We start from the raw sequence: 14,365 nt of genomic DNA on the forward strand, positions 1-14,365 counted from the left end.
TTTCTCCCTCTTGATTATTGTTTTGTTCTAAGATTTAAAAACAAAACTCAAAACACACAAAAGCAAAACTGAGGTCTAAGTAATTTGCCACTGAAATTAGGAAAACATTGTCTAAATGTTTTCCTAACTTCTATCACTTCTTGAACCTTTTACGTTACTTGAGAATGTTTTTTTTTTTTTTTAATTCATTTGATATAGGCACAGATATATCTGATTTAAGAGTTTTCATTATAGTCAAGCTTTACACTTGAAGTGTGTTTGGGGAGGAAAAGATAAAAGGCATGTCCTCCCCCACTTTCTTAGTCTTTATTCCAGTCAATCACTTTTTTTAAAAAATCATCATAATTACAACAATAATAAGTATTATGCAACACTTTGAGGTTTGTAAAAACCCTTATTCATGGTAATAGTACCATGAGATAGGTACTATTATTATCCCCATGTTACAGGTGAAAAAACTGAGACTGAGAGAGATTATATGATTAGCCTAGGGTTATACAGCTACCAAATGTCTGAAGTAAGATTTGAACTCACATTTTCCTGACTTCAGATTTTTCACTTTACCTATTGGGTCACCTAGGTCTAATCTTTTCTTTTCTCAAGGTTACTGTCACAGTTTGATGTTAAGTATTAGTGAACAGTAAAAAAAATCAAGAATTGGGGCAGATTCCATATTTTCAAAGTATTTTCTTCTTGTTCATACTGGGAAAAAAAAAACCAAAAAAAAAAAAAAAACCAAAAGTCAGTGGTGTTCTGAAATTCCAAGGTTAAAGGCACTGAAGTGACAGTCTTATGTTGTATTGTGTTAAAAGAATATTTACCAAAAACTCCTAGCCTTCACCACCCAGAGTTTGATGGGTCAATCTAATTTGCCCATAATTCCTATTTCATATTTGAAATAAAATCATGAAGTCTTATGAGTTTTCCATGGGCTTTCAATGGGAATGAATTAAACAGTCTTGGAGCTTGACTTTGCCATGTGGGATCAGATGATACACTCATTTAGCAGAAAACCACATGAACAAAAACAATTTGATGAAACCCAGAGAATGCAAGCACTTACATGATTTATATGGTGCTATGGGATGAACAACAAATTCATTGAAAAAAATAGAGGAGCTAGAAATTGAGAGAGGCTTTGGATGCAGAACTGCTCAGGTATGACATATGGTAAATCAATATAGTCCTGTATGCTTCAGATTCCTCATCAATAAAATGGGACTAAGTCAAGTCCCAAACAAATATTTATTAGGCATCTCTTACATATTGGTCACCATGCTAAGTGCCAGAGATACAAAGAAAGTTAAAAGACAATTCCTGCTCTGGAAAAACTCGCCATCTAATGTGGGCTAATTATAAATGTACTCAATGCTTTTTAAAAATATATATATTTGTCACACTCTCAAAGAAAGGAGAGGGGGGGGGAAAGAAAGAAAGAAAAGAAAAAATGGAGAGGGAGGACAGTGGTTTGGAAATTTCTTTAGTAATTTATTTTAAATAGTAAGAGAAAAAAACTCCTAATTGTTAATTATGACCAAAGATATTCACCATGCCATGATCCAAATGGATTCTATAGATGGTGAGATTCTCCAGTGTCTTGTTTGGGGATAACCAATGTGCCCCCAATTCTGTCCTTACACTGGCTATCACCTATGTCTTGCCTTTAGTTTCTTTGGCTTCATTTAAGATTTAGCTCAAATTTCATCTTCTTTAGGAGGTCTTTTCCTCTTTCTCTTTTCCTCCTCCATAGTGACTTCTGATATTAATTTCCAGTTATCACATGTACATCTTGTATGTACATATTCATATATCTCTGCTAGATTATAAGTTCTTCCTTGAGAGTTAAGGACAATATTTTAATTTTTCTTTTTATACCCAACATTAACCATGATGCTTGTACAAATAAGCTTTTAATAAATGCTTAGTGAATTACCCTAGAATACTATAGAGATACTTCAGTGAGTTTAATGGTCATTCAAGAAAGATAAGGCTAGTAATACACCTAATAAAAACCAAGTTGATGAAGAGCCGATATTGGCCCAGTTGGCCCAGTTATGATATGGAACTATATGAGCAGCCCACTGATTTAGTCTATTAGGATATACATCTTGGATAGTAAGACAATGAGCTGGGCTGAGAATTTAATAGGAAGAAGGAGAATGGAAAGATAGATTATAAGACTTTTGAGGGCAGGAGCTACTTTGGTTTTGTTTTGTATCTCCTGATTCTTGTACCACTTAATAAGTGCTTGTTGCTTGGCTGGATTACATTTGGAAAACTACAGAAATTTCAAGGATCCTAAGCTTTTCTATATAGCAAGAATCCATCTGTTTTAAAACTCTAAAGTTCACTCTGGTGAGGCTATGTTGTCTATAAATCAAAGCACAACATAATCTCAAGGAGTCAGAATTGTAAGTGATAACAAAGAGCAATGGAAACAAAAGTGGTAGATGGAGACGGGGAGTAGATTCTAATGAGTTGAAAGAGCTCTCGAGGCTCACTGATCATACCTAGTGATAAACAGGAATACTCTTTTATAACTTCCTTATCCATCTTCCATTCATACTACCTTTTAGAAACAGACCCTACTAAATTGCGGAGACAGAATCTGCTGCCACAACATTCACCAAGTTTCTGCTCTTTCTTGTCACTCAAATCATACTGTACTGATGGAGAATTAACCACCTTTTCCCACCTGGTAGCTGCTAAAAGGAAACTGTGGTCATGCGTGAAAGTCAGACATTTTGGAACTATGTCAAGCAACCTCATTTTTATGCTCAATTTTAAGATATGCCTGCTGATGGATTTTTTGCAAAAAAGAAAACTGAGGCTGAAAGAGTTTTAATGACTTGCCTAGGATCATCCAGCTAGTTATATATGAGGCAGATTCACAGATCTACTTGACTCCAAATCCAGCACATTCACAGTGCCACTTAACTATGAATATCAGAAAATAGTGGTTAAAATGAGTATGTACTGATGGGAATAAAATACTTTGAAAAGACAAAAGCATGAAAGAAATAAAATATTCATTATCTTTTAAGGCAAGATTTCAAAATAGATGTGCCAATGTTGTAAAGATGTTTAAGAGTCCCACAAAGCTGAAAAGACTTGCAGTCTTGATGAGGAATGGAAAGAAACCAAATTAAACAATCTGACTAAGGTCATTTAGCTTTCTCAGGAGTAAGAGGCGCAAGAATCAGGAAGGGCAAAGTAGACTCAGGGCCATTTGGGAAAGGATTCAGAGGCCAGAAGAGAAAGAAAATTGGTTGGAGGATTCATATTACAAATTTGAGAATGGGAGATGCTATCTACACATGTAAAACTAATCTGGCTTGGACCATGGTTGCAATTCTTGAGGACTAAAGGCACTGTGTTACAAAGGCAAGCTTTCAGTTGCCTGTAGATTAAAATCATTGCTTCAATGTAACCTATCTGTTCTATTGGAGACAAAATATCAGAAAGGGTTAACATTTTCTTTTTACTGTTCTATCTAAATTGAAAAAAAAATAACAGTATAAAATAAAAAATAATTATAAGATACACATAAAATGATGGAGTCTCTCTCAGAAATTCCAAATTAAGAAAGGAATTTGAGAACCAGATTTTAAAAATCCAAAGAAAAACTATTATATGTTGAGATGTGGTGAAGTTTTAAGCAGCATGACTCAGGGGAGAGGGGTTGAAGTGGCGGCTATATAGTTTCTTTTAGCTATAGAGAATCAGACATGATCCCTGGCCCAAAGATACAATACTTTTTAACTTTCCTCTAAAAATTTCCAAGCAATCAGTGTTTATTTTTGGCCTAAATGTTGTATTTTATAAGCAAATATCAATTATTCATTTATTAAGGTCATCTTATCTTTTCATAGCTTCATACATAATAGATACCAAGGATTCATCTTTGCAAAAAAAAAAAAAAAATACAGCATACAGGAGACTGGTATAAAAGCAACAATTTAGCTTCATATATGAGATTTCTCATATGCTACTTGGTTTCCTTTAAGTAGTACAATAATAAATCACCTGTATTACTACTGTAACCTTCTAGAGATGAAAAACAGATAAACTAAGATAAAGTAATAGTAATTGGGAGGTACGAAGGGACAAGGGGAACTGAAATGCATTTAACTATGAAAACTTTTTTTTAAATTTTTTTTTTTTCTACAAGTCTTTGAATTCCTTAAAACTAACAGTTTGCTGACAGGCCCAGAAGGGATAATTTTGCTATTGTCGTCACACACAACCCACATTTTGGCCAGAAAGTCAATATTAGTTCTGTGTCCTTTCGGGAAGCTCTGCTTCAGTTTGGAATCACTTTTATTCGTCTTGAGCTACAAGGCTGAGAGACCCAAAATGTAAAATCATTTTTTTCTGAACCATAAACAAGCAGATATCAATTCTCATGCTCCGGTGTCACAACAGTCATTGCCAGTCACCAGGAGTCTTGCCCTTCATGTGTCTTCCCTTTTCATCTGGTCTCATCATGGGGATTCTATAGCCTATTACTCTATGTGGAGAGGACTACAATGGAAGCCAAAAATTTATTTAGCATATGCTGCAGAAATTGGGGCGGGGGGAGGCAGAGAGACAGAAGGAAAAAGAGGGGATGAGAGGGAGGAGAATAAGGGTAAATTCCTAAGCCTCCTAATTCCCTCAGAGAATTCTGAAGTTTTCTTGATGAGTCAAACTTTACTCTCAATATGTTACTATTATTTTTACTATTACATCCTCACCAGTTCCAGCTCTCAGCAATAAAGGACCTATTGGCCAAGACATTTACAATAATCTGTTTTAATCAATTTCTTCAAGAACTACCCAAATTGAGGCTAAATTTGAGAATCTCAGGCTATCAGTGACTATAGAAAGATTTTTAACCCAAGATTCATAAACTCCATAAATTTCAGAGGGTCTGTGACTCCAGATCTAGCACTAGATCCACTGTGCTACCTAACTTCCTGTAAAAAATAAAATTGTCAATTTTAAAAAATAAATTCATAGATCCTCTGAAATTTATGGAGTTCAAATTTAGGCTCAGACATTTACCAATTGGGTAACCCTGGGAGAGTCATTTTTATTTTTTTATTTTTTTTTCGAGCATAATTCTTTTTTTTTTTTTTTTAATTTAATAGCCTTTTATTTACAGGGAGAGTCATTTTTAATCACTATATCTCATCTGTAAAATGGGGATAAATAATAGCACTTACCCTTTAGAGTTATTGTAAGGATTAAATGAGATAATTTTAAAGTGTTTAGTACAGTATCTAACACCTAATAATTTGTTGTTACTAGCACTTTGTTTTTATATTCAATTTTATTCTATTTTCAGTTCCAAATTCTCTGCTTTCTCCCTCCTCTACCCACTAAGAAAACAAGAAAAATGAAAGTCATTACAAATATGCAAACTGTGCAAAACAAATTTTGGCATTAGCTATGTACTGGGGAAGGAAAAAATGTATTTTAATAGAATTGGTCTCTTTTGTAATGCTATATATTTTATTTTACACACTTAAAAACATCATTTGGAGAGGGGGTCCATAGGTTTCAGCAGGCTGCCAAAGAAATCCATGAAACTAAAAAGGTTAAGGACCCCTAATCTAGCCATACATTTTTACAGATGAGGAATGCCAGCTCAGAATCACAACATGGGAGGAGCAGAAAAAGTATTAGAGTTGGAATCAGGAGACAAGTGGGTTCATGCTCCATGACCATAGGCAAGTACCTCAGTTTCCTCATCTGTAAAATAGAATAATACCCACAGTAATTACCTCAAAAGTAAGAATCAAGTAAAATAAAATAAATAAAGCTCTTTGCAATTCTGAGCTTGTTTATAAATCATATCATTATGAATAATGCCAAGGTCACATGCCTAGTAAATGGCAACACACAAGAGAAACTGTTCAGTCGAAGGTACATCTATGCCAGCTCTCTCTGCTTCAACAGCCTTTAGTTTCTCTGGGGATTTTGGTTTCTCTGCCAGGGCCACATACTTCTCTAATTTCTGTCTGTAGTCAAGAGTCTCAGGAAGGATTTCCTTTCCTTGTGTTTGAAGGGCCTTTTCATAGCCATGTTGCTTCAGACAGCCTCCAAAAAAAGGCAGTGGGGATTGGACTGAACTTCCTGAATTTCAGCCAGGATCAGCTTTCTCTGAAGTCCAGCCTCCGATGAACAGATATTGAATGGTGGCCAGCCAGTCAGCTACAGTAGTGTTTAAAGGAATGGCTCAGCTTTCCTCCAATTCTCATAGGGGTACCAACTATTTCTCTATTTTTAGTCTGCTGTAAAGATAAATGTGAAGATATTTGGTAAGGCTCCTGATTTATTTTAACAGAGATACTATCAGAAGAATTTGCTACCAAGAGAAAGGCTGGTAATTTTTTTTAAAAATTATAAGCATATTTTTAGTAGATGAGTAAATCATGTTCAGTCTACTGTTATTTTACTGAAATAGCCAAACAAGGATGCATATTTTTCAACTTATTTGATCTCTTTCCTTCCCTCCTCTTCCTCAAGGAATTAGAGGAATTTCACATTTATTTTCCCTTATCATTAAGAAAAGGAATCTCTCTAAAGGCTTCTTAACTTGGGGTACATGACTTGGTTTTTTTTTAATCTTTAAAACTATAATTCAATATAATCAGTTTATAACTCTGCACTAAATCTTATTTTATGAATATAAAAATATCTTGAGAGAGAGATCCCAGAGTACCAAAAGGGTATTCTAGGCTTGTTGATGAAAATATACATACACACACACACACACACACACACACACACACATACACACATATACACATACATATATATACACACACATATGTTCAGTGAAGCTACTTTCCAGTTCAATATCATTTTCACTAGACCAAGCGGTAAGGAGTGATGATGTCAGATAATCCTGTCATGTCTGTTGCTTACCAGATAACCTGAAGGATTGAGTCCAAAGGTCACAAAAGCTCCCACACCAAAACCATATGTTTTTAGCTCTCTCAGCACATCAAAATGATTTTTGCTCATTTATTAGATCAGAGAGAGGAAAGTGAGTAGTGTCATGCACGATCATAGGTTTTTCCTAAGTGACAAGCATGGCTTACCAAAGTATTAACCATCAAAAGCATCATAAGTAAGTTATTTATACCTTTTAAAAAAAAAGGTCATGAAACAAATAAATTTATCACTGTAAAAGGTACCTCTTTTTTCCACCTCTTGATCTGTTAAGTCTTTCTTATTTTAAGATAATGGAATGGCCCAATCAGGTCTAATTTGTACTTCTTTTTCACATGGAAGTAGAATAAAAGAACACTTTGATGAATATCAGTCTCTTTCTCCTAATGAATAAATGACACAGTTAACTGAAAATTATTCTGTGAGGAGCTAGCTGAAGGTAAAGCAAGAAAATATTTAGCAAGTCCCTATGAAATCGGACAGGTTTTGAATAAAGACTGGAGATGGACTATGTCAAAGAACCAGCCTAAGAGATACTGAGATGCTCATCACTAGAAGGATAGCCTCCAAAGGGCAACAACAACAAAGAAATTGCTACAGGTATCTCTGAAACACACAAAACTCCAAAAGATCTCAGTCCCTTTCACTTCTAATGGTGGATCAGAGGAAAAAGTGGCAGAAAGCATCAGCTATCACACAATGTCAGATTGTCTACAGGAATTAATTCAACTGTCACTACTCTCAAGGTGCCCTCAATATGCAACCAAACATTTGGGATATAACCAGAAGAACTGAACCCTAACCATACTACTTTTTCACTCTATATGAAACTAGAAGATAATGAGGATATAGCTAATGGGAATAATAGCTCCTATAGTTCTCTCAGAGAGGTAAATAAAGGAACAAGTATACAAAAAGTACAAGCCAAGTTTATGAAAGATTCAATGACAATAATTGGGGACTGGAATTGAAACAAGGATGGAAGAAAGTTAGCTAGTGCTGAGAGCTAGGTGATACGATGGATAAAGCACTGAACCTAGTCAGAAAGATGAGAGTTCAAATCCAGCCTTAGATATCTTCTATATATGCCTCTCAACAAGTTAACATCTTTATAGTTTAGTTGCCTCAACTGTAAAATAGGATAATCATAGCATCTAAATCACAGGGTTGTTGTGAGGTTCAAATGAGATAATATTTGTAAAGTGCTTAGCACAATGCCTGGCATTTAATAAATGTTTATTTCCTTCCCTCTTTTTAATGCATTTTAATGACTCAAAACTCCTGCCTGAAACAAAGACTTACCTTGTGATTAACAATATTCTTCAAATAGTAATAAATGCCTACTATTCAGTTTCTGAGGGGTTAAAATAAGTCCAAAGGCAACTGGAAAGATGATTTTATCAGGCATATGATCAGCCCACCTTCTGATTCTCAAAATGACAAGAACCAATCAACCCTCACAAAAATGATTTCAGTTTATATACCACCATCTTTGCATCTTTTTATAGGGAAGTCTATAAAGAGTGATCAGATACACTAAATATAGTCATTATACATCCTTACCCTCAGTGACTTCATTTAGGAAAGCAGAACAAATGACATGACAAAGGGGAGAGTGAAAAGGTATCAAAGACTCCATTGGGATGAGGAAAAAAAGTAAAAATAAATGAAAACCTCACATTTACAAGGATATGAATACTGGAAGTCAAGAAAGCACAAGAAAAAGTAACATTACACACAAAGAGGAATCAACTGGATCCAAACAGACAGACAACAACTGGTTGCAGATGTAGCAGTCATTTCAGAAGTGGCTGACTGGGTGAAGTTATATCATAGCCTGGTTAGAGCAAAGGTCAAAGTAAATACCAAATTAGAATTAAGGGAAAAATTTTAAAGGTGCCCCTGTGTACTGCGATAGCATCTCCAACTTAATCAGATGACTTGGAAAAAAAGAGGATTGGACTCAGGTAAAAATATTCTCACCATTTCCTAGAAAAAATTGACTCACACAAAGCAGATCCCACAACAATATGGGTGAAATGTATTTTCTCCTTACCAAGAAGGGAAACTATATCCAAATATAACACCATGTAAGAGAATATACTTATTTACTAAAGACTACGGAAGAAAATAACCAAAAAATTTGAATAATATCACCTCAGAGAAATCAAAAAGAAAAGAAAACAAGAGCAGAGAAGTCTTAGTGTGAACTCAAATCAAACTAGATCATCCCCAAGAATCTGTAGGTGAGTCTAGGAGGAAAACAGAAATGCTCAGAAATACGTCAACTATCATTTTTGTAATGATTTATTCCTGCCAGCAATGGTAATGATAGCTCTATATATTTGACTGACTCAGGACCCAAAGCATTATTTGAGGAACTAGCCCTAGCAATTAAGAAAATAAAGCCAGGAAATGTGGCTAGATTAGCCAAATATTTACAAAAGAATTTCATACTAAAGGTAACACCTTCCTCCCCACTATGTCCTCTACAATCCATGACAACCAAATCAATACTATTCCTTGAACAAGAAACTTCATCTCCATCCTCAGAGCATTGCTCCATGCCTAGAATCTTCATCTTTGTCTCCTCACTTCTAACTTCTTTCAAGTTTCAACTAAAATCCTTCCTTTTGCTTGAAGACTTTCCTGGTCCTCCTTAATACTACAATCTTTCTTCTGACATTATTACTGAGTTATTCTGTATAGATCTTGTCTGTATGTGTGCACGCACACACACGCACATACACACACACACACACACACACACACACACATTTTGTTTGCATGCTGTTGATTTGTGAGCTCCTTGATGACAAGAACTATTTTTGCCTTTTTTCCATCCCCAGAACTTAGCATATTACCAGAAATACAGTTAAGTATTTAACAAATGCCTGCTGAATGACTTACTCTATAGTTTTAAAGGTATTAAAGGACTAATTTTCATCATTTCTCAAAAGAGAAAGAATAAAAAGGGAAATGGTCAGAGATGACACTTTTACCAAAAAAAAAAATATGTATATACCTAAGAAGATTTTGGGGGCACTAGATGACACCATGGAGTACCAAGCACAGAGCCAGGAAGACTCATTTTCCTGAGTTCAAATCTGATTTTAGACACATGCAAGCTGTATGACCCAAGGCAGGTCACCTAACCCTGTTTCCCTCAGTTCCTCATCTGTAAAATGAGCTGGAGAAGGAAATGACAAACCACTCTGGTATCTTTGCAAAGAAAGGCACAAATGCAGTTCCAAAGATTCACCTATAACTGAAGCACCTGAACAATAACCAAAGATATCAGCAAGTACTGATTCATATGGCATCTTTTTCATGACTATAAAATCTTTATTAGACTGGTCCATGCATATCAGTCTTTCACAGATGGTTTTCTTAGCCAGCCACATCTTTATAATCATATAGTTGGCTAAATATTATAAAAACTATAATGTCTTTTTATTTTGTAAAAAGTATGTGATTTGGTTGTGACAAAATAGAGTTTTAACTGTGCTCTACAAACAAGGTGTCTTCAGCATACATAATAATGTTATATAATGTCATATGTTCTATGAAAAAATGTAACTGGGTCCACAATTGAAATGGCAGATGGAAATTCCATGGTTCATTTGACACAGTTTCTCCCTGATACAAAGGCTTTAAAAAAACAACAACAATATTCACCTAATAATCTTATTTGATTATAAATCTGAGACTACTATTATACCCAAAGAACTCCAGTTACAACTTACCCAAAAGATTAAGGGGAAAAATTGAGCAAGTAGAATTAGGCCATAGCATGTTACCAATGAAAAACTGGTGTTAAAAAAATTAGTGTAATCCCTGGTCCAGAACTGAAACTGTGTGTCTTTCTGACCCCATGTCAATTCAAGGAAGCTTCTCACAAAAGGTTTCTTTAACTTGTACCCCTGACCAGGGTTTCACATAGGGACATAAGTATTTGGATTATGTCCATTGGTCCCTTTTCCAGGAATTAACAAAATTCCCCTAAACTTAAAATGCTACCCTCTTTAGAACATTCCTGAAAGTGGAAAGAACTGAATAGCAATGTAAAATCCACCTTCCTCTTTGACAGCTAGACTATACATCCCATAGTATTTGTCTGGTTTGTTCCTCTATCTCTTTAATCCTCCTCTTGGTCCAAAAGGATTAATGCTCCATTAATCCAGAAATTTTCCCATTGTTCCACCACTGACTCTCCAATATTGTCAATTATGGCTCCTGCAAATCTAGAGTTAGCCTCCATAGCTGGTGCCTTCATTTACTATCATCTCTGATGCTTCAGGTTTTCCCTACTTCCCTGGACCAGCAGAAGGAGTACCCAGACTGATAAGTTCTTGGATCTAGTGGAGTATCCTCTGAAATAGAAATTAGTGCTAAGCTTACAAACACACTCCCATTTTAGTAAAGACTTCCTTTTGCTAAGTGTTTTAGTGTTTATACTTTGAAGGCATGTCCTTCCAGAAGACTTGCTTTACTATAGATTAAGAATAAAAACATGATATTATTTCACTTGATGTCAAGAGGGAAATTAGTTCTACTGGAATCCATGAATGATCAAACAACATTACAGTGAGACAGTGAAATTTGGTTGTTTTTTTTTGTTTTGTTTTGGTTTTGGTTTTTAATTTATTTTTTTTTATAACTTTTTATTGACAGAACCCATGCCAGGGTAATTTTTTTTACAACATTATCCCTTGCACTCACTTCTGTTCCGATTTTTCCCTCCCACCCTCCACCCCCTCCCCTAGATGGCAAGCAGTCCTATACATGTTAAATAGGTTACAGTATATCTTAGATACAATATATGTGTGCAGAATGGAACAGTTTTCTTGTTGTACAGGGAGAATTGGATTCAGAAGGTAAAAATAACCCGGGAAGAAAAACAAGAATGCAAACAGTTTACATTCATTTCCCAGTGTTTTTTCTTTGGGTATAGCTGCTTCTGTCCATCATTGATCAATTGAAGCTGAATTAGGTCTCTTTGTCGAAGAAATCCACTTCCATCAGAATACATCTTCATACAGTATTGTTGTTGACGTATATAATGATCTTCTGGTTCTGCCATTTCACTTAGCATCAGTTCATGTAAGTCTTTCCAAGCCTCTCTGTATTCATCCTGCTGGTCATTTCTTACAGAACAATAATGTTCCATAACATTCATATACCACAATTTACCCAACCATTCTCCAATTGATGGGCATCCATTCATTTTCCAGTTTCTAGCCACTACAAACAGGGCTGCCACAAACATTTTGGCACATACAGGTCCCTTTCCCTTCTTTAGTATCTCCTTGGGATATAAGCCCAGTAGAAACACTGCTGGGTCAAAGGGTATGCACAGTTTAATAACTTTTTGGGCATAATTCCAGAGACAGGGAAATTTGGCTATTATACACTAATATCTATTCATGGGCCAGGCAATGTTGTCAGAATCACAGAATCCAAGAGCTAAAATGGTCTTTCTTCTATTCTATTTCTTCTTGTATAAAATAGGTCCAAATATACAAAGCAATATTATAACTAGCATATTTTTGCCCAGATGAGATTTTTTTCTTAGTTTTGTAAATATCTAGGAGAAATTTCACAGTCTCCTTCTGTAATCCAATTAAACAATGTTTAACCAGAAAATTGTGTCATTAAACCCAATACTTCACAGTGTAGTTTAAACCCATCTTCTTGTATTCTATTCCCATTGGGGATAGAAAATAATTGGCTACCATCTTTACAAAAGAAAAGAAAAAAAGGCAGGAAGTCCTTCACATATTGGATGACTTGATGTTGACTATGTATTTCTTAGACTATTGTTCAATTACAAAACATAGCAAAGAGCACAACAGATTGCATTTCACAGACAGGAAAAAAAAATAAAGCAATATGTAAAGAACAAGCCTACAGAAAACTTGGCCATAAATCAAACTAAGGCAAATCATCCCCAAGTAAGAGAGAAAACTGGAATAAGTTTACATGAAATGGAACAGATATGCCAGTGTTAGTATCATGATCCAGAAGGCAGCCAGGTGGTATAAATACCAGGGGATACAACAATGGACTTGGAGTTGGGGGGAAAAAAACTAAATCTTAGACACTTCCTGATTATGTATCCTGTGTCAAATCAATTAACTTTTGTCTGCCTCAGTTTCTTCATCTATAAAAGGGGGATAATAATAGCACCTAATATCCAGGATTATTGTGAAACTCAAATGACATGATACTTTTAAGGCATTTGCCAACCTTAAAGTGTTCTATAAATGCTAAGAATAATATACCACTATACCACTTGAACTCTAACACTTCAATATCCAAAATAATATGTGAAGAAGTGAAAGAACTAATCATGCTTGAAACTGACTACAAATATTTGTCTTTCTCCTATGGATCCCCACTTCTGAAATGCTTCCTATTGCCTAGTTTCTGTTCCAAATTCAAACTCTAATCTTTTGCATTCAGCACCTGTCTACTTAATTTAATCTAAGAATCAGGCTGCCCATCCAACCCACAAAACCAGGGGATATGACAAATGTTATCACAAGAAAGACAAAGCTTGGGGCAAGGAAAATCATGGGAGGAGAGCAAGATCAAACTAAGCAAAGGCAGGGTCACGCACGGGCCAGAGGGCTGCCATGTATCATCAGGATCCTTCAGGCCAAAGTAATATCCTGCAGGAGTCATTATGGGAAAAGTTACTCTAATAGATTCTGAAGGATTTATCCTCAAAATCTCAGGACTACTGAGATGATTCAACCCTCTCTCCTGAATACTTGAATTGTGTTACCGCTTTTATTTCAGGTTTAGTGTCCATCCCAATCCCCACTTCCACCCCTCCCCCACCCTCCCCACAAAAGCTTTCATGATCTACTTCAAAGGAAAGAGCTACAGTTCCAGACTGTCTGGGGGTTCCATAGAGGTAACTGTGTCCTTAAAATAGTTTGTTATTGGATTCAGATTCTATCCTTCTCTAAAATAATGCTTTCTTTTCTTTTTAAAAAATAATAATGTGCTTTATTGATCTACAGTTTAAAGCTATTCCAAGAAGATTTGTAGCTATTTCACTTCTTACTCAACAGTTAGACTGATGTCTAAGATGAGGGGGCTCTAGATAAATCTTCATATAGAGAGTTACTTAAATTATTTTACTTAATCCATGAAGAAAACCAGACAATATTTTGATTTAGGTTTCAAAAACATAACTAATGTCCGAATACAGTTTCTTTTTTCTTTTTTTTAATGAGGCAATCAGGCCTAAGTGGCTTACCTAGGGTTACATAGTAAGTGTCAAATGTCCAAGGTCACATTTGAATTGACTCCAGGGCTGGTGCTCAATGTACTATGTCACCTAGCTGTCCCCTAAGGTTTCTTTATTAACTCTGGATTTGTCCTTGTTTCCACTACAGTCCCCCCCTCTAAT

General features: G+C 35.4%; 1 protein-coding gene across 1 annotated transcript in view; it reads right to left on the reverse strand.

Annotated features, from left to right (window-relative positions):
- SGPP2 (sphingosine-1-phosphate phosphatase 2) overlaps window positions 1-14,365 on the reverse strand; it is a 124,429-nt gene that overhangs the window by 89,623 nt on the left and 20,441 nt on the right. The window lies entirely within an intron of this gene.

This window comes from Sarcophilus harrisii, chromosome 3, assembly GCF_902635505.1.
Source record: "Sarcophilus harrisii chromosome 3, mSarHar1.11, whole genome shotgun sequence".
In the NCBI taxonomy this organism is placed as follows: Eukaryota; Metazoa; Chordata; class Mammalia; order Dasyuromorphia; family Dasyuridae; genus Sarcophilus; species Sarcophilus harrisii.